The sequence below is a fragment of the Pteropus medius genome, unplaced genomic scaffold, assembly GCF_902729225.1.
Source record: "Pteropus medius unplaced genomic scaffold, Ma_sr-lr_union100, whole genome shotgun sequence".
Classification (NCBI taxonomy): Eukaryota; Metazoa; Chordata; class Mammalia; order Chiroptera; family Pteropodidae; genus Pteropus; species Pteropus medius.
The window spans coordinates 8,851,216-8,869,573 of NW_024349801.1; the positions used below are offsets into that span (position 1 = coordinate 8,851,216).

The following is an 18,358-nucleotide window of genomic DNA, read 5'->3' on the forward strand; positions in this document are numbered from 1 at the left end:
ATCCCCATCTGTCTCAGTCCTGTTCTGTGACACAGAGTCTGGACACAGCCTTAGCAGCCTCTCCTTAATCACCAGGTCCCCATCTCACTGGCTGTCCCTCGGGCGACCCAGTATCAGGGAATTTAAGAGCCTTATATTCCACAACGCTCAACTCATCCTTATTTATTTCACTCTTTTCCTACATGAAGAGGATGGAACTGGGAAGCGAAGGACTGCTTCCTACGTCAGGTACAATCCAGGAATATTATACATAGCAGTGAATCTCAATATCATTTCCCACCTCGCCTGGAGGGATTGGCTGCCTTCCTATTACTGAGATTCACTATAAAAGCAAATTTTCAGTGGGGGAGCTAATCCTTGGGAATGAGCAGATAGATTATTGGTATCTGTGTGTCTGTAGGGGAGTCAGTGTGATATATTAATCAGGGCTCTCCGCTTGAAAGAATGCAAGAGATCTCAACTTAAACCAGCTTAAATCCAAAAGGTATTGATTAGCTAATGGGATAGAAAAAGTACAGAGGTTTTGACTTCAGGCATGGCTGGATCCAGAGACTCAAATAATGCTATCAAGGCTCTTCTCTCTGCTCTGCTTTTCTTTATCTTGGCTCTGTTCTCAGAAAGGCAGGATGGCTGCCGGTGGAGCCATTCCAGTTTCTCAGCTACCCCAGAAGAACACTGCATTATTGTCCCCTATGGTTCACGAAAAAATTTTAAGCCCCGGATTGAATCTCGTCAACCCTGAATGAATCATGTGTTGCTTTCCCTGGCCTGAGTCACAGGTCCACCTGAGAACCACATGTGAAGTCAGCTCTGGTCACATTATCTGGATGGAGGGTCTAGTTGGCCACATGGATGATAATGACCAACTGACAGCTTTTTGGGATTTTGGAAGGAAGGACTTTCTGACAACTTTTTCACTGCCTGTGCTGTGAAGCTCTGTTACTAGGCACATTTACATTTATGATTGATACGTCTTCTTGATGAATCGATCCTTTTACTTTATTGTGAAATGCCCCTTTCGGTCTCTGGAAATATTGCCTGCAGGTCTATTTTGTCTGATGTTGCTATAGCTGCAAGAGCTTTGTGATTGCCTGGCATACTTTTTGCATCTATTTAGTTTCAGTTTATCATATGTTTATATTTAAGACACGTCTCGTGTAGACAACACATAGTTTATTTTTGATGCTTTAAACTAGGGGTCAGTAAACTATGGTTTGCAGGCCAAAACTTACTCATCACCAGCTTTTACAAATAAAGTTTTATTGGAATGCAGCCATGCTCAACTGTTTACATATTATCTCTGGCTAATAATAGTTGTGACAGGGCTCATATGGTCTGCAGAGCCTAAAATATTTACTATCTTCTGTCTCTTACAGAGAAAAGTTGCTGATCCTTGCTTTTAACTAATCATGTGTATTATAAGGAAATTAAGAGAGGGGAAAAGCCTTTCGCAGATTCTCAGGTATTTGCCACATACGAAGCTCTTTATTCCTTCGTGGGCATCCAGATCTCCATCTGGTATAGTTTCCCTTCAGCCTGTGTCTTGTAATGCGGACTGGCACCTTCTTCCAAGTGCCAGTGCCCTTCCGGAATCTGTGTTGGGTCACTCTTCAAAGCCTGTAGATAGAGTTAAATGTCTTCTCTGGCGTTTTCAGTAGTTGTCTACAGGAGGAATCTTTTTTGGTGGGAATTACTCCACTCAGCTAGGACTGGATGCAGAACCTCTATCAGGCTCAGGTATAGTGAATTCTGTGTTATTATTGGATGTCTCCAATCATGGGCTGTGAAAAGGATTGATACAAAGGGACTTTGACTATCAGATTTCAGAGCGGGTTATAGAAGTGGGGAACTGCACTAGATGCCATAGGTTTTCCGAGATCGTATGAGGATTTGAAGGTGACTCGGATAAGGGAATCCTATTATTATTATGAGTTTCACAAGCGTAGCTCACACTGTTTTTGTTGGATGACCAGATACCAGTCATTATGGTAAACCTTTAGGTGGATTATCTCATTGCATCTTTCTAAAAAGCCTCTGACATGGATTTAGTTAATGTCCCATTTCACAGATGAGGCACACGAAGGTCTAAGAGATGAGTGATGTGTTCAAGGTCACACACGCAATTATGGAACCAACAGTCCATCCAAGCAGTGTGATGGTAGAACTCACACCCTCGACTGACAGTGTGCTCGAGCTTCTTTGCTTCCCTCTTCCGGCTTTAGGTTGTCATTTATGGTGTGCTCCATCTGGATAGACTGTGAGCTCCCAGAGTGCATGAGTCAGGCCTTTCCTACCGGGGCCGCCTCTGTAGGCCCATAGCCCTGCACTGCCCACAGGGCGTGTCTGGTCGCCTGGGTGTTGAGGGGCAGGGCTGATGTGAATTGTCTTGGGTGGGGCCGATATTCAAAGTGGAAAATGAGTGCAGTGTGAGAGAATCAGAAGACTGTGAGGGGGTGAATGCCAAATCTTAGACCGAATGAGGCAGAGGGGCAGGGAGAAGGAGTAGGCTGGGTTCTGGGCAGAGTGAGATGCTGGAGACATAAACAAGAAAGGACAAAGTCATCTGCAAGAGGCAGAACTGACAGGAAACAGAAAACCGTGCCCCAAAGAGCAGAGGGACGCGTTTCAGGGACAGGAGGGAGAGGCAGGCAATCAAGAGAGATGCCTGAATGACTCTAACTTGCTTTGGAGTGTTCAGAATCTGCTACCCCTTCTCCAGCCAAATGCGTGAGAATGTACCAGTCTCTCTCAACGCTTCAGCTCCTGGAGTTTGGCTCCTGATACCAGGTGCACAATAAATCCTTTCCTTGTTGAATTAAATTAAAATGTTTATGGAGCCATTTTCCAAGCCAGGTCTTTCTCTGCTGTCAAGGAAGAATTTATTTAACAAGACCTACACTTTGGCAAACAGATTCTACTTCTCTTGACTGGTCCATGGCCATGATTTAAAATGCTGATATTGCCACACACATTTGGGAAATAGGTTGTTGGTTGGGGAATGGGTGTGGCTTTAAGGTTTCGGAAGAAGATCATTTAAAGAAGTTCTGAAAATGATATTTGGTTTACACTTTGGTCTCCCCAAAGGTTTCTAGACCCTTGAAGTATATGCTTGGTCATGTCATAATTCTCTGAGGGCAGTCGGTGATTGTTGTAGATGCAAATTCTCTTCCATCAGCACAAACAACTCCAGATCATCTCTCTGCAAGAGGCGGGGGATATTTATGTTATTGGTGCAGCGTCTGGTGCAAGTTTTCTTTCTTTCTCCCTTGCGGGTGTTTCTGTTGCAAGCATCCTCTTAAATATACCGAATATTCGCTATGAGCAGCTAGGTGCCTAGGAGCAACGATGAGCTATCAGAAGCAGTCCCCGGTTATCACTTCATGATGTGTCTTTCCTCCTCCTATTTTGTGACCAACAGCAAAGCCTTTCCTTCCGTAACAGAAAAGGTGCTGTTCTTTTCTGGACACCCAGAGCTAAGATGGAGTGTCCATGCCAGGACTTAATGATCACCTGTTTCTCAAGAAGACAGCTACAGTAGCGAGAATGAGCCCTGTGATTCAGTGAGGTAAAAACGAAAGGAGACATTTTAATTTTAGTGGACGAGTGCCGTGTGGCTGCTGGGAATCCGGGCACTCAATCTTTAAACCAGCTCACGCCATTGTCCCCAATTCCAATGGATGTGAGAGCCAGACCCTCCTTGCCAGCGAGGCATCTGCAAACCAGCTCCTGCTACTTCATCAGGGACCAGGGAGGCAGACGGCAAAGAAGACAGTTAGGTACTGGTCTGTCTCCACGTATCTCTTGGTCCCAGGGCTGTGTGGCAAAGTGTTCAGGATGCTGTTAAATTCTTCTAGAATCTAATACTTGCTTTGAGGTGGAGGGAAGATCCATAGACAACGCACGAGTTGTAACTTTCCTTATTGGTCTCATGAGCTGGACCTTCGTGCGCCTCCAGGTATAATTACCTGAGAAGTAGGCTCTGTCTGCTTAATTATGTAGGGTGCTCCAACCCGAAATGATGATTCCTTTTGCAGAAGTGATGTGAAAGATGGAACAGTTTTAAAGATGCTGAACACTTAGGCAATTTGGAGAGTTCGTTTTCCCTTCTTCAGTGAGTGCCGAAGTTAAGAATGAAGCCAGACATTTCCTTTTAATTCAGTTTGAATACTTCAATGTGGAATCAAGACCATCTCATTCGGAGTGGTCATATGTTTCTGTTCAGTGTTACATCAAAGGCCCTTTCAGAAGGCATTTTTCCCAGATATTACTCCTGCATATTTTAAATGAGTAGGCAACACAAAAATATTAATGACTTTTAAAATTGCAGATCTATGACCCCACTGTCTGACTCATCATGAGTTCATTTTTATCTCTAGTCCTATATAGTTGACACAGATAAAGCAACACTTAATCTACTCTTTTGTGTTTCATTTGTACTTCCTCTGTGGTGCTACAAAGTCATTTTAATGATTTCTTAGCATTCTGTCTGTGTTGCTTTATAAATATTTAGTAAAATTGCCCCTAAATATTGAAACTTTATGTTGTTTTCAAAGATTAAATTTAGAGAAAATCTGCATTATATATCCACATGCATATTATTTTATTTCCCTCTGTCTCTGTTGAATTATATTCTCAGATAAAATTCCTAGAAGCAGAATCATTATCTTAAGGAATAGGACTATTTGTTACATGTTATCTTGTTAAACATTATCATAACGCTTTCCAGCATGGTGTGTCAATTTACATTGAACGAATGTATGCATATAGGGCCCTCTGAAAACTCTCCGGGACTTGGTGCTACAATTTGTAAAATTTAGGTTTGAGAGCGTATCTCATTTTTGCTCAATTTTTATGTATTTGATTTCTCGCCAAGCTTTTGATCTTTCTAGCAAGAGAGACCTGGCTGTTCCCAAGCTCATCAAAGACTGTGGTTTACGTGGCTTTAAAGCCTGCACAATCATTTCTTTAAGTGCTAAGAATTCCTGTAGCTTTTCCTTTCATGAGCTAAACACAAAAGAGAGAATGAGTTATCTAGCAACATGATAACCTAGGGGTTTCTTTCCCCATATGGAAAATACAATTCCGCTTAATTATTTGTTTTCTCACATTTGAAACCGGCTCTGTTGTCTGTCATTAATCTACTGAAAAAATTTCAGTCTTCATCTTATTGGACACTCAGTAACACTTGAGCTTGGACCGTTCTTTCCTTGAAACCGTGTCTTCCTTTGGGGTTTGTGACGTTCCTTCCTTTTTCTTTTGCTTCCCTAGCTTTTCTTTGGGGTCCTTTATTGCTTCTGTTTCCTCTCACCTGGCTTTTGAATGTGGGATGTTCCCTGGACTTCTCTTTTATGCTCCCTGGACAATCTCATCCCTACAGAGGCTTCCATTACCATCTTTATGACGTAACTCATAAATTCAAATCTTCATTTCAAACCATAGATCTGAGCATCAACTAAATGTCCCCATTTACTGTTTCAAGTACAACTTGGTGAATTCTGACTCCTTTGGAGGTCTCTATTCTAGCACAGGTACCTCCATTTATTCATTCGGGCAAACCAGGAGATGAGCAGCATCCATGGTACCCTTTACCTTTCACTCACTCATCTATGCCAGCCTCAGGTCCTGTTGACTTTACCTCCTAAACTTCTCTCAACTCCATTCATTTCTCACTATATCCAAGCTGGTCTCATTCACTCAACCTCACCTCTCTCCACTCTGCTCAATTCTGTTCGCTTCACTCAAGCAGATTGCTTCCTTTGCTTACAGACTTCTGTGGTTTCACATTACTCTGTGAGGATCAAAACTCTTATTATGGCCTTGAGGGCCCATATGCTTTCATCCTGGACTGTTCTCCAGTTTCATCTCGTCTCATGCTTGTTCTTGCTCTCCATCATGCCTCAGTCTGGCGTGAGCCTTCTCTACGTTGTTCACATGCTCCATGCTCCTTCCTACCACAGGGCCTTTGCACATGCTATTCCCACTTTGGGTATTGCTCCCCTTATCCTTTGTCTCTAGCTCCTTTTAGGGATGCTGGGGAGGCACTGGTTATGATTTCCACTTAAGCATTCATTCTCTCAGCTGCCAGGACTGTGGTCAGCTGACAGCTGAGTCTTTCCCCAGGTATTGCCTTCAACTGAAGGGAGCTGTGTCGCCCAAGATAATGGCTCATTGATGTGGAGGCACAAAGTCCTAGGCCTCGCGGCTCAGCTGGGGACATTTCTGATAAGCCTTCCCAGCTCCAGAGTTCCCTAAGAACTTGGCCGAACCCTTTGTTGCCACATTTCCCTCTGTCCAGTGCAGCTCCCCTCACTCCCTTACAGGTGTCATTCCTGAGAATGCTCCTCAGTAGTCTCCCTTCACTCGGAGTTTTTTTCTTGGGAACCTGAGCCAGAGACTTTCTATTCATCCTTTAGATCTCAGCTCACACTTCACACCTCCTCATACCACCTTCTCCGACTCATGTGAAACTGTGCTTTCTCTGGTGCTGTTAACTTATGTGTGCCACCTCCATTGGGCTCTAAGCTCCTTGAAAGCAGGGAGTTCACCAGATTTCCAGCTCTAGACATAGGGCTTGGAACAAAGGAGGTGCTCATCAAACACAGTCAATTATCACTATTCATAGTCATATTCCAGAACATCATGGTCAACACTGAATCAGCCAATGCCGGAAAACTGTTCCTAGGGACAGTTTAGGCTTAGGTTCCTGCAAGCCTCTGGTCACATTTTCATCAACTGATCAATATAAAACCTGGTTTTATGTGTGTTTCTGTTTGAATACACTGTATTTAATGTATTTTGTTGACTTATTAACATGGAACTCACAGCCACCATAACTAATGCCCGAGTGAGGCTCGTCTAACACTTATCTAACGTTTTTCTCCATGAGGCACATTGCAGCCGTCCTGAGCTTGGGAACACCAGGCAGCGCTTCAGTGCCATGCTTGGGGTCCATTTAAAGAGCGAACGCACCAAATAAAGCCCACAGATATGTGAAACGTGGTGCTGAGTAGATGGTAAGGACGGCGCTTGCTCTGAAGGAGGATGAGGATTGCCTTGTTTGACCTCAGCTGGGAATGTGTGTGTCAGGTGACTCATTTTTTCCCACCATTCTGTGTGTGTCTGAATGGCCGTGAAAGTGCTGTGAGTTGGGGTTTTGGGGTTACAAACGAATTTAGTGAGTAGGCAAATTTGCAAATACGGAATCTGCAAATATTGAGGATCCATCATATTTGTTTAACAAACAAATGTGATAGATTAAAAATGACCACAAGTTATTTCCCTCCTTCTAGCATACCCTTTAGTAATGACCCCTTTGCTGACCCTGAGCTGGCCTTGGGACTTGCTTTGGCCAATGGGACAAGAGCAAACATAAAGCAGGCAGAGGCTTGGAAAGTGCTTAGGTATAGTGGTTTGCTTTCTTGGTGTTCTCTGGCACCCTGAAGCCACAACCATGTGAGAGGGCCCAGGCTAGCCTGCTGGATGATGAGATGTGTGGTCAAGTCACCCTCAGTCTCTCTCCCGATCTGACATTGAGCCAACTACCAGACAGACATGTCAGTGAGGCCATGCTATGTCACCCATCCCAGACGAGCTGGCCCAGATCAGAAGACCCACAGAACCTTGAGAAGTAAAGAAGGTATGGAACAAACTGCTTTAACATGCTAAGCATGGGATGACCACATGGAGCAAGTATGAAGGATCGAATTTTATGTGAGCATAATGATTTGTTTAACTCACAAAATTTTATGTGAGTTAAATGATTTACTTAAGTATGTCTGTAGTTAAATAAAAAAAGGTTCTAAGCTCATCCAACCAAGGCCTTTTAACTTAGTAAGTGGAGTCCTTACCTGTTTCACTCCAGATAAAGAGAAGAAAGTGAAGCAGAGCGGGAGGGGAAAGAAATTATGCTAGTCTGGGGAGGATATGGACATCCAACTACAGAATTTCTTTGGCAGACATTCTTTTTTTCGTTTGTTCATTTATTTAGTTCTTCAGATTTCGGGTATAAGTGAGATCACATAGTATTTGCCTTTCTCTTTCTGACTTATTTCACTTAGCATAATACCCTCTAGGTCCATCCATGATGTGGCAAATGGTAAGATTTCATTCTTTTTTATGGAGAAAAGAGTACTCTTCCATTGTATATATGTACCACATCTTCTTTATCTAATTGTCTATTGATAGGCACTTAGGTTGATTCCATATTGTGGCTATTATAAATAATGCTACAGTGAACATAGGGGTGCATATATCTTTTTGAATTAATGTTTTAAATCTCTTTGGAGAAATACCCAGAAGGGAATTGCTGGGTCATAAGGTAGCTCTCTTTTTAATTTTTTGAGGAACTTTTATACTGTTTTCCATAGTGGCTGCATCAGTTTGCAATTACATCAACAGTGCACAAGCGTTCCCTTTCCTCCACATCCTCACCAACCCTCGTTTGTTGACTTATTGATGATAGCCATTCTGACAGGTGCGAGGTGATATTTCACTGTGATTTTAATTTGCATTTCTGTGATTATTAGTGACATTGAACATCTTTTCATATGTCAGTTGGCCATCTGTGTGTTTGGTGGGCATACTTAAGCCAACTCAACAGTCCATATGGAGTACTGAGCCCAGCTTGGGCCTGAGTCATAGGACGATGCTTCTTCCTGTATTTTTGTAACATCTGGCTAATTTATAGACTGACAAATCTCTTTCAAGGCAGGCTACTTGCTGACATGTTTGCCTTTGATGTTCGTAGTCTTCACATTTAGATTTCTTAATGCCATGTTTAAAAGTACTTTCAAAATCCCTGAATGTCATTTATCTCAGACAGCAGTACATCTTTGAGAGAAAGAAATCTTAGCATCAAAATCAGAGTAGCAATTAAAAGGCATCGGGGTCTTTGGGAGTAAATGTAAATTGAATTGGGAGTAGGACGTACGACCAACTTTTCAAAAAACCAAGACGTAATCGCTCAGTAAGCCAACAAAGTTATTTTTTTAAAACAGGCCCTTTCAACTGCTTCTACTTTATTTTTTTAATGCTTCAGTGACTAAAAATGGCAAAAAAAAAATTTATTTATGTAAAAAGAAATCACTTGTATGCAAAGTTGCAGCTGCTTCATATAGGAATACAAACGAACAAAAGCCTGGGAGCATCACGGTTTTTTTTTTTTTTTTTAATGGAAATCTTGATTCTTCAGTGTTGAGTTGAGAATCTTTCATTCAGTGGTATCTTAGAATTTGAACTGGATTGACAAGAAGAAATGAAATGCTGGAAGACATCCATATCCTGATTGTATCTCATTAGATGCATCGGCTCTTGCGCTTTTAAGAAATATGATTTCTTGATTAAGCCAGAAAAAGAAAAATACCGGTGATGATGATGATAACGATAACAATTAGTAAAGTTTCTAATAAATACTTAAAATTATTTGGTCTACTTTTCCCATCCTGACACCCCCATTTTAAAGACAATTTTTTTTCCCCACTAAATTATGTTCAAAAACAGAATAGTGACTTGAAAATTATTCAGAGAAGAGATCAGAAAATATTCTGTACTTCGATTAACTTGTTTTTGGTGACTCAGAAGCAAAAAAATCCATCATGAATGCTGTAGACAAGACTGTTGCTTTTGTAGAGAAGAGGAAATAATCACTTATTTTTCAGAGCACCATCCAGGCTTGTTTATTTTTGTCACTTAACCTCTCAGAGCCAGTTTTCTTGACTGTGTAATGAGGGCATTTCACTGTGTTATCTAAGAGTCTTTTCACTGGCAAGTTTTAAGGCTCTTAAATGAATGCACACATTTCCTTGCTCCCAAAAGGATTTTAGGCAGCTGACCCTCTGATAAGCATTTGGTTTCCCAGAGTTGCTCAGTACCTACTATGTCTCTGTACTTTTTGTTGGAAGGTTGCTTCTAGCAAGGCTCTGCCACATTCCACACACAGACTCTGCCTGAAGCATTTTCTCATTGTGCCTTTAGCCACAGTGGGAGGGATTGGGAGTGTTAGCTCCATCCTACAGTGAGCAAACTGAGCAGCAGCACAATTTCACAGAGATTGTAAGTGGTCGAGATGCTTGTGCCTACTTGGGCAATTCCAAACTTGATACACCCAGTGGTCTCCATGAACTTTCCTGGGAAGTAGAAGCTTCAGATAAATGTTCATTGGCCCTGTGCACCTGTATGGGACAGAAAGTGCTAAACCTATTCATGAGAGGGAACGATGGGTCTGGGAGAGGATCTTCCAAAGCCAGGAATGTTAGCCGGACAGTGCAGAGTCAGGCAAGTGTCTCTGCAGTGTCCGTCCCTCCACCCGAGGCACACACACAAATCATGTGTGGAGGCTTTGTTTTGAAGGCTTTTTACAGTAGACATGGTTAGAGAGTATCTGCCTCAGGGCATCCAACTGTCTGTTGCCTTCAGACTGGATGCTGAGATGGGTAGAGGTGGTGAAGGGGACCCTGACAGTGCCAGGCAGAATTAGACAGCATGGCAGCAAAGAGCTCAGCTCATTCAGGCCAGATACAGCATGTGACAAAGACAGAGGCTAGTCTGGGAGCCTTTCACTTCCTGGAAGTGATTCCTCCCATTCCAGCTAATCCGTCTGAAAATGAGGGCTGAAGGCCTTTCCAGGATGGGCATGGGACCTTTCTTCCATTACTGTGAATTTCACGTTCCCTTTACCTCAATCTGCTCAGCAATTCTGTTTCCGAGTTGGTATATGCGAATCTCTCTGAGTTGGCTGTGGTTTCTTCAGGGGCAGGGACTATGTCATATTTCTTTATTTTATCAGCAGCTGGAATAGTGCCCGGCATGTCTAGTGACCCAAGTACCAGGGGAGATAAGACCCTCTGTGGTGAGGGGTATGGAGTAAACTTTACTCTCTACCAGACACGTCCATGGAGTCATTCGTTCTGTCATCAAGGCAACTGTGGGAAGTAGGGACCGTTGTTCTCACTGATTTAAATAGATGTAGAAACTGAAACCAGGAGAGGTTGAGGGAACTGCCCAGGGTGCTGGAGCTTGGAGGTGTCGGAGCCAGGATGGGAAACCCAGGAGGCCAGCCCCAGAGCCTGCCCCCTTGTCAGAAGCCAGGGTGTTGTAAGGGGTTCTGAGTTCCATTAGCACTTACAGAGCCATGGTGTCTAACCTCCCGCAGCCGGCTCGGCCCCATCCCTCCCCCCACTTAGAGACCCATTTTCACTTATATTTCACAACAGTTGCAATACTTCATGATCCCCCAGATCCTGACCCAACCCCGGATGGAAGACAATGAGCTCGATCTCATCTTATAGAGAAGGTGGGGGACACAGAGATGTGTGCTCCTACCCTCTGATCCACCTCCACACCTGTCGACCATTCTGTCCTCCACTTTCTGTCTTCCTCAGTGCAAGCCATCCCCCCCACCCCAGGGCCTTCAGCCATCAGTATGCCCTCCCTTTCCCGAATTTTTCACCTCTCTCACCAAATCTTTATCTCTGCACCTGGCCACGTACAAAGCCATTTTCATGCCCCCCCCCGCCAGAAACAAATGAAGCCAAGCCCGGGAACTTCCCCTGCTCTGCCTCCTCCTCCCCTGCTCGCTGCCTCTGGTGTCCCCATTCAGAGCCAGACTTCCGAGAGTGGCTCACTCCCTCGTCTCTGTCTCTGCTGACTCCCTCCCATCATTCCGGGCCCTGCTGCAGCCATGTCTACGTGTCTTTCCCTACTTTCCACTTGTTTGCTTATCTCCTGCTGGTCTGCTTTCACTAGGATATGAGCTCCTCTGTTAAGGCGCTTTCCCCACCACTGCTGTATCTCCAGTGCCTAGAACACAGTAGGTGCTGTGGGCACTTAGCAAATATGCTTTGGGACGAATGCACGTCAGGTGATGTTTAATGAAACGTGAAGGCAGGAGGCCCCATCTGACTTCTCGCCTGGGATGAGGAAAGTGGTTTTTGCAGAACCACAGGAAGTTGTAGCACTTGGAGTTTTCAGCTCCCCAGAACAGCCTTTCCCACTTTTTTCCTATTCCTTCTTTAAATCCCTGTCACATTTGGCCCTGACCATGCTCTTAGGTCCGGTCATCAATCAATGCCACGTCAAGGCAGCTGGAGGGTGAAAGAGTGTCTGTTTCTTCTCCGGGCCTCAGCTTTGCTTCTACTTCGCGTCATTCTGGGGGAAATCAGTCGTGAACCAACTCTGGGAATTTAAGGTGCTGCGGGTTGAATCTTGTGCCTCCTAGAAGGTATCTTCAAGTCTTAAGCCAGAACCAGTGAATGTGACCTTGTAGATAGGGTCTTTGTAAACGTATTCTGGTTAAGATGAGGTCAAACTGGATTAAAGTGGGCCCTGAAGCCAGTGACTGGTGTCCTTATGAAAAGAGGAAGTTTGGGAGTAGAGATATGGAGTCACAGAGGGAGATTATTTTGTGATGATGGAGGCAGAGCTTGGAGTGACACGTCTGCAGGCCAAGGAACACCAAGGATAGCCCTCAGCCACCTGGGAGTCAGGCATGAAACATTTTCTCCTAGAGGCTTCGGGGGAGTATGAGCCTGCTGACACCTTGATATCAGACTTCTGGCCTCCAGACAGAGAGAATAAATTTCTGTTTTTATAAGGCTTTCCTCCCCCCACCCCCCATCCCCAGAGTGTGGAAATCTGTTACAGCAGCCACAGGAAACTATGAGGCGAACAGTCTCAGAGTGTTCCTGCCCCTTCAGCCAGTCCTTGCAGCTCAGGAAATTCGTGACTGAAATAAACTCGGGCACAAACTGGCCAACTCAGCATTGCCAGACAAAGGATGTCAGTGTGACGAGGCAGCGAATTCTTCACTCCCATGGATAGGGGTCGTGACAGGAGGCAGCTCTGAAAGCCACGGGCCTGAGCCCCGTAGAGCTCAGTATAATACTTGGCATGGAGCCAAGTATTCTAAAAACTCTGGGGATACCTGGGATCTAGGAAACTACAAGTGGTCCCCTAAGCCAGCATCCACTTTAGGTGAAGCCCTCTGAAATCATGTGCTGACCCAGAGATGGCCCTGAAGCGAACCAGGGCCTTCGGGCCCTTTGCCTCTGTGAGGCCTGTGAAGTGAGGGCCATCGTTCTGTCTGCGTGTGTAGCTTCTGCACGTGCCCTTGGAAGGGCCTCCTACTTGTAATTACCTACCAAGTATTCACCTTTTCTGCTGAACTCTAAGCTGTATGAGGTAAAGGACTGCTTCTCTTTCACTATTCACTTTTTCGCTATGCCGTCCACTCACCACCTGATACACATAGTAAGCGCCTCATAATATACGTGTCCTTGGGAGGAATTCATCGGAAGTGTTCATGTGCAATTGTAAATCTTAGCTAATTAAAAAAGGAGTTCAGTTATTGTTTATAAATATGGTTGCTTTAGTACAGTACCTTAAAAAAGTTTTTAAGAATCCTTAAGTGCTAAAAGGCAGAAGAAAAAAGCAATCTAAAACAAAATATCTCAAAACCCAGAGAACAGTAAAATACAAGGCATGAGCCCTAATGTAAACCGTGGACATTAGTTAGTAATCGCGCATTAATATTAATTCATCAATCGTAACAAATGTACCACACTAATGCAACATATTAATAATAGGGCAAACGGAGGTGAGGAGGGAGGAGAGGAAGGGAGGAGAAGAATATATGGAAACTCACTGTACTTTCTGCTAAGTTTTTCTACAAACCTAAAAGTACTCTAAAAAATAAAGTCGATTGATTTAAATGTTTCTAAACATACATATAAAAATCTCGTTTCCTTATTTTCTGAAGACGTACACCTACTTTCCAGGATTACTATCAAGATACCACGTATACACACACATACACGCACACGCGTGCGCGCGCGCGCACACACACACACACACGAGTTAAGTCCTTTATCTGGAGTTGGCTGTAGAGAAGATGGTATGAGGAATGGCTTTGCTTGCCTACCTCCATACACAATTCGAAATCCCTGTGGCAAGAGTTTTTACCCCTATCGACTCCATAGATTAATTTTTATATGCAGAAGCCCTGGTATGAAAGGATCAAGATGAAATTCATAACACATTACATAATTAATGCCTCGAATCTTGTATCATCGTTTCTGCCACACGCACCCTTTGACATAAACTCAACCTCTTGCATAATTTTAATATCTCCTTGACTCAGCCTCTTGTAGAAGTTTTACCCAGCTACTCAAAACTTTATTTCAATTGGAACTCAGTTGAAACGATGCCTAGCATCATGGCCAGCATCATGGTCTGTATTTTGATTCTTATTCCATCCCTCTGCCTTTTGGGGAAAATGCAGAAACTTAGTCTGACAAACAAGATATGATACACGTGACTAGTGACGTGAGAGTCTTCAGAGCCCCCCTCCTCCAACGTCCATCATGAGGAAGCCGTGGTCAGAAGCAGTGAGAGTTTCTCTGGGTCAGGGCCATTTCTAGACTTTTGAGATGCAGAATCCGGTAATGAGTAGAATGGAGAAGATGAGAGACTGGACTGGGGTGAACTCAGTGAGAAAGTCAAACTGAGCTACACAGAGCCATAATAAATGGTTGAAGAAGAGAAAGTGGGAAGCGAGAAGGCTAGAGAAGGAGAGGAGGATCTGGGGCAGATTCATTAAATGAAAAACTCTGGAAAATACGGGAGGTAAGAACTAGGAGGAAAGAGAAGGGGATTCAAGACAAGTTCCTGGTCGGTGCAAGATGTCCTTCAGGGGAAAGGAGTAATGGGTAGGATTCTTTCAAGCTACTCACTATGTCTTTAATTGTTGGCTTTTTTTTTTTTTTAAATATGATATTTCTCTGAGATGGAAATGGTGCCTTCATCGTGCCTTCAGGACCAATCGAAGGCGTGTGGGACCCTGGGAAATTTTTGTGGGGCCCTGGTCTATATAAACAATTTGATTATAAAATTTATTCAAAATTCATGGACCCATATGAAGTTTAATGGTTTACTGCTGAAATTGTGGCACAATGGGCAGAGAACATTAATTCATTTATTGTCCAATCTGTGTGTGCAAAGAGTCCAGGGACTATTAGTTCAGGTCTGCAGACTTTGTCTTTGTGTTCTTCATTGTCAGTAAGCCATTCCTGGCTGATTTCATATCCTCCATCCTGAGCAAAAGGTAGCAACGCCGTTATTACTCACAATGCCACGGCTTTTCGTAACCAGTTTGTATTGCAAAAACACAGATACTCTTGCCTCTGCAGCTCCCAAAACTGTGTTTTTAGCTCTGGTTTTGTCATTACTCATGACGCTGCGTCCTCCTTCATGTTACCTGTGAATACTGGCTTCCAGTGATTCTCTCAGAGGTCATGCTTCATCAGTGGTGGCCACAAGCATAATCTTACCAAGAGTGTGCAGGAAAATGGTAACGATTCATTTTTCTGGTCGTGTTAAATCTACCATTTGGAATTTTTTTGTGTCAACATACAATGTAGAACAACACGTCCTCCGATGGTGTTTTCTTTTGAACTCTTGAGAACATAATCACTGTGCGCCTAGCGTGTGATCTCCTTAGATGTTGATTGCACCTGCCTTCTACACAGTGGGTTACGTAGAGGAAGACAGGCAAGGGGCTTAGGGGTGGAGAAAGGAGAGCAGTCCATTTGTGTGAAGAGTATTTCTTTCTTACCCAGATGACCTTGTCAGGCCATGCTTCTGGAGCGGGGGCTTGGCCACAAGGTCTCAGGATGCCACCATAGGTACAAATCCTGGATCTTTTTGGGACATCAGTTTTACTCCATGGATGAGGGAAAAGCCCAAGAATGCTCTGAAAGGGAGACATGAAGACCAAGGGCTATTTCAAGGAAGGTTCTCCAAAGTGTGGAGTCACTGAGCTGTGGAGCCAGGATAGGGGCCCCGCTAGCCTGGGCCTGAGGGTGTACTTCCTGTCTTCAGTGAGGTTATGAACACAAGTCTTCACGTGATGTCGCTTCTCTAATTTCCTGATGCTCTTCCCTTTTCCCTCCGCTCCAGTTCCCCGTTCCACGAGCTACTTGTTTCCGCAGTGTGATTTTCTGTCCCGCGCCACAACATAGCAGATATTGCAAGTCAATTTTTTTTTTTCTCCCGGAAAGCTTTTTCCCTTCTTATTCTGAGTACTTTTTGTTCTTCAAAATCAAGCTTATTTATTATCTTTTTATCAGACCTTCTAGAACCTTCCTACCTGCTCAGTTCCCTGCCCATCGGAACATCCGTTTTTTCCCGTTATCCAGACAACAAGAACTTTCTAGGGAGCACCTTTTCTGTGCCAAGCGCTTTTCCAGGTATCATAGCAACAACAGTGAACAAAAGAGACCTCACAGGCCAACCATCATATGGGCTCCCTCTGGACTCCATATATTTTTATTTCCACTTATCTGGTGTTACATTTACCTCTGTTTGTCAGCAGACATTTTCTGTAAAGAGCCAGAGAGTAAATACTTTAGGTTTTGCAGGACATACGGTCTCTGTTACAATTACTCAGATCTGTTGTTTTAGCACAAAAGCAGCCAAAGACAATAATGCAAACAAATGGATGTGGCTGTGTTCCAATAAAACTTTATTTACAAAAACAGATGGGCAGCCGGATTTTGTCTACTGGCCATAGTTTGCTGATCTTTGCAATATGAGAACAGGGTTTTTTGTTTTTTTTTTTCTTATTTTTTTTCACCGTTGTCTTTTTAATGCTTAGAGCAGTACCTTGCTCATAGAAGGTACTTGACATAGATTTGTTAAACAAGAGAAATGAATGAAATCACCCATTAAACTGGAAGTTCCTGAAAGGCAGGGCCCCGGGTATACTGCGGTCAGCTCAGAGAATGTGTTAGGTGACTCTGCGCTGAGCAGGTGAGTGAATGGTTGGAACATCATCTTCCTGTCTTCTAGAGACTTTCTCTTTGTCAGTGTCTCTGGTGGGTGGGCAGGAACTGGGTAGGTCCAGGCCAGCCTGATTAGCCTGTCGTTACAGCTGTCTCCTCGGCAGCCAGAGTTTCACATGAGGAACCAATAACAGAATCACAGGCAGGCTCCCCCCACGGCTGGTTCAGTGACAGCCTGCTGCAATCTTGTAAAGCGGCAGCCCCGGTGCAGGGAACTCGGCAGCGGAAATGGCTATTAAAGTTAAACATGACTGCCTGTCAGAGGGAAGTAGCAACAACAGGAGCCTTAGTCGCCACCATCAAACCGCCTGTCAGCGCCCAGCCGGCCGGGTTTCCCAGGGCGTACCTTCCTGAGTGAGGGTTAGCGGATTGGCTGGGACAGGCAGGCCTGGCATTTGGCAGGCCCTGTCAGCTGAAATCCAGAGGCGAAGCTGGTGTCGCTTTGGAAATTGGTGTATGACAAGTATAGCCAGATAAAGACAAGAGGAGGACGAAAGGGTGGGTGGGGTTGCCGAGCTGGGGGGAAGCGGCTCTCTGCTGTCGGGGCCTCATCCAGAAGGGAAGTTGCTCCTCTTCTCTCTTATGTCCACTTTGCTGCCATTGGGTAGTCGGAGAGATTTCAAACAGATAAACGCCCCTTCGGGAGGCCAGAACGCCTTGGCAGACAATTTTAGGCCTTGATTTGATTGATAAATCCTTTGTGACAAGAGGGGATGAAAAAGGCCCCCAGTTTGGTACATATAAATAGGAAATTAGCTGGCAAAGTTGTCAAAGATAATTAACTTTCCGATTCTGCTGGTCTATTCAAGTTGACATCCTGAAATTATTTAGAAATGCACATGTCAACACTCTGACAGAATTTGGGGCTGATCAGATAAACAGATTTGGGGATGTTTAATTGTAAGATGATGTAAGCGCTTAGCTGGTGTTTTATCACTGCGTGCTTCCGTTAGCTGCACTGGAGGCTGCAGGGACAGAGTTGGGTTACGTGGGGCGGGGCGGGGCATGGAGGGATGGAGAGATTGACTAGGATACACAAGGCACAACACATTTGCAGCCTTTCTTCTTTTACTCTCAATGAGTTGAGAAATTTCTAACCCTCAATTCGACTGCAATTAACCTTGGCTTCAATCCAAGGATTCCTCTCCAAGCCTCAGCCTCCAGCAGGAAAGGAAACATTCTGAAGGATTCGGCCGCAGACACACTGTCTCTCTGTCAAGCCCAGTCTTGGCCAAGCGAGTGCTGTGTGCAAAAGCATCTAGAGTCACTGCTGTTTCTCATCCACTGTGACTCTGGGTAAATGACTGGTTCTGATATACCCTTAAGAGTGGAGGACTCCTCATTAGTATTTCCATCTTGTTATTAGAATGGCCTCTTTGAAAGCAAGTCAGTTTAGAGCCAGATTTTTCTAGTGAAGAAACATCCTTCTTCCCAATGAATGAAGATGGATGAGAACCAATATTTGCTGAGCACCTGCTATATGTGACGGCACTTATTATGTTAAGCTGGACACTCCGTTGTAT

The 18,358-nt window shown here is 44.2% G+C and overlaps 1 long non-coding RNA gene across 1 annotated transcript in view; it reads left to right on the plus strand.

Annotated features, from left to right (window-relative positions):
- Nucleotides 1–14,431: 14,431 nt before the first annotated feature.
- Nucleotides 14,432–18,358, plus strand: part of LOC120622991 (uncharacterized) — a 150,722-nt gene continuing 146,795 nt past the window's right edge. The window contains exon 1 of the long non-coding RNA XR_005658614.1: nucleotides 14,432–14,702. This is a non-coding gene — a long non-coding RNA (uncharacterized LOC120622991). The remainder of the gene's footprint in view (nucleotides 14,703–18,358) is intronic.